Raw genomic sequence first — 2,500 nt, forward strand, 5'->3', positions numbered from 1 at the left:
AATTATTGACATACGGTAGCATCGATTTTCGAGTGTTTGGACTTATCATCGCTAACAGAAGACTCCGTACCAAATACTAAAGCAAGCAAAGTATTTTGCACTGCAGATCTGATGCTCCGAAAGTTACACATGGCTCGTATTATGTAACACAATACCATTTATTGTGTTTCTTGGTGACGTCAACCGGGATGGTGCCGTTACAGTTGAAAATCGTATCTTCGAGGAAACAGCACAATTCAACTAGTACTTTCTTCTCTAATCAATCCAATACATTACCAGGTGATTTGTAATAAAGCTCACACAGTTAGAAATCCTGTACATATCGTCTATTCCATTTACCAACGGTCTACCATAAAAGCACGGTCTACCATCGCAACAGCAAGAAATATGATATCATATTATTTTCTCAATGAAAAGTTGTGGTAGACCGTGTAGACCGTTTCATATAAATGTCATAATGTGTAGCCGGTACAAATTTGTTCACTTTTGTATCTCATTGTAAAACAAATCTCGCAAAGGATTTAACACAATCGGGTGCTTTCTTTTGATCATTGTGCTCAGTCAGTCATTCCAAAGAACATGGAATTAGCCTGTACCCGACACGTCACTTAGAAGACTTACTAGTAAGTGTTACCGATCCCTTCTCTGGCAGCAGACTAGCCCGAAAGCAATAAGTAATGTTACAAATGGACTTCTATGAAAATGTATCTTTGTATAACAATGTTTGCTAAGAATTGATTTTTCGGAAAGTTGATGTTCCCTTTCAATGGCATGCGATCGCAGTTAAAGGAGAGGTTATGTCTGTTTCTCATTCGTAAACAACAGCTAATTTCGTACATGTTGCGCGTGCTCTAGATGTCATGTGTCGACCCAAATATAGGTGTTTAAGGCAAATTATTTCGAAATCGGTTCCAGGAGATTCCTACCGTACTCTAAAAAGCGAAAGGATGGAAATCACACCTTTCCATGTACCAAATTATGTGTATGTTCGACTTGACTCAGAGAAAGCACTGAAATGCCTTCAAACTACGTCATACCGAAACCCCGCCAAAATCCAGTTTATCGCTGGCCATTTTCCATTCACAGCAGATCAGAGAATTAAACCCTTTTTTTTGGAAACACCATATTAAACGCAAACGATAGACGCCTTCCCGTTCCAATAAACAAAGTGACCGTACGCCAATACAGTGACAACCAACTCAGACAACAAGTTGCAAAATTGTTGAGACACTTTCATTAAAAAACACCTTTTCTAACTTCCAATACTCGGTGTATCTAGAATTTAAACCTTTCCCACTTCCTCTCCCCTCTCCCCCTTTCAATGTTGACTGCTTAAGTTCCCAACATTTTTTTGTCTCGCTAGCAACACTGATAAGGGGGGGAGGGGGGCTGCAGTGTGAGAGATAATAGGGAAATTAATAACGCCCCAAGAAGGTGAAGTGTCTCCACTATTTTTGCAACTTGTTGTAGCACAGTCTCGCATAGCGCCAAGCAATGAATTTCCTCTGACTCCGTATTCAACAGACAGGCACTGATTCAGAACTTGTGCCAGTTGCTTGACATTGACTGACTTTGAACACACCTAGATTCTTACAAGCCGCCGCGTAATGTTCCACTCATTGTCCATGAATTGAACTATTATCACAATTGCCTCCCCTTGTCTTGTGCTGCCGTTGAAAATTACCAAAATGACCCTTGTCAAGCCAACTTGTTCTGGCATCTCCATGGAAACATACTGTGCTAGATCCGAACTTCCAGTAAGTCGATATCCGTTTTTCTCTAAAAGAGACCGTAGCATGTCTGTTTTAGCAATTAGTTTTTCCCATGAGGAAAACCGCTGGATTAACTTTGAAAAAACGTCAAGATCTTCTTGATTGGTTAATACCAAACAGCAATGTTGCAGGTCATGTTTAACTTCAGGATCTTCATCTGTTAATTCTTGCTGTTACCACAATGTCAAGGTCTTCGTTAAGGGCCTTATTCAACTGTAGGGCAAGCACTGCTGCCCATATTCCAATCTCGGAACAGTCATAGACTTCAGGTGCGCTAGGCAAGATTTTCCCATGTGAAATGCGCAATGGATCTTGTCCTTTGAATCCACCATTCTGAGGTAGGAAACTGCTGCATAAGCAAATTGAGAAGCGTCGGCGAAGTTATGCAACTCGGAGTATTTCAGTTCTTCAAAGTTGATCGGACATCTGTCTACTGTAATTCCGGCAAGACTAGGCAACTTTTCCTTTTAATTTTCCCATCTTTCTCTCTCAACGTCACCAATTGGATCATCCCATCCAAGTTTCTCTCTACATTAATCTTGAAGCAGTTTCTTTGCAGGTAGGACAACTGGCGCCAGGAACCCAAGCGGATCATCTACGGAACTTATAAGGGAAAGCATGCCTCTCCGAGTTGTGGGCTTGTCCTTGAGAACCCCATCAAATATAAACTTGCCAGTTTCCATATCCCACATAAGTCCCAACACTCGCTGATTTGGTAGAGCGTCTTT

At 41.2% G+C, this 2,500-nt stretch overlaps 1 pseudogene; it reads right to left on the reverse strand.

Moving 5' to 3' along the window:
* The window catches only part of LOC138053779 (uncharacterized), a 4,279-nt pseudogene that overhangs the window by 1,467 nt on the left and 312 nt on the right, over positions 1–2,500 (reverse strand).

The sequence above is a fragment of the Montipora capricornis genome, chromosome 6 (assembly GCF_036669925.1).
Source record: "Montipora capricornis isolate CH-2021 chromosome 6, ASM3666992v2, whole genome shotgun sequence".
NCBI lineage: Eukaryota > Metazoa > Cnidaria > Anthozoa > Scleractinia > Acroporidae > Montipora > Montipora capricornis.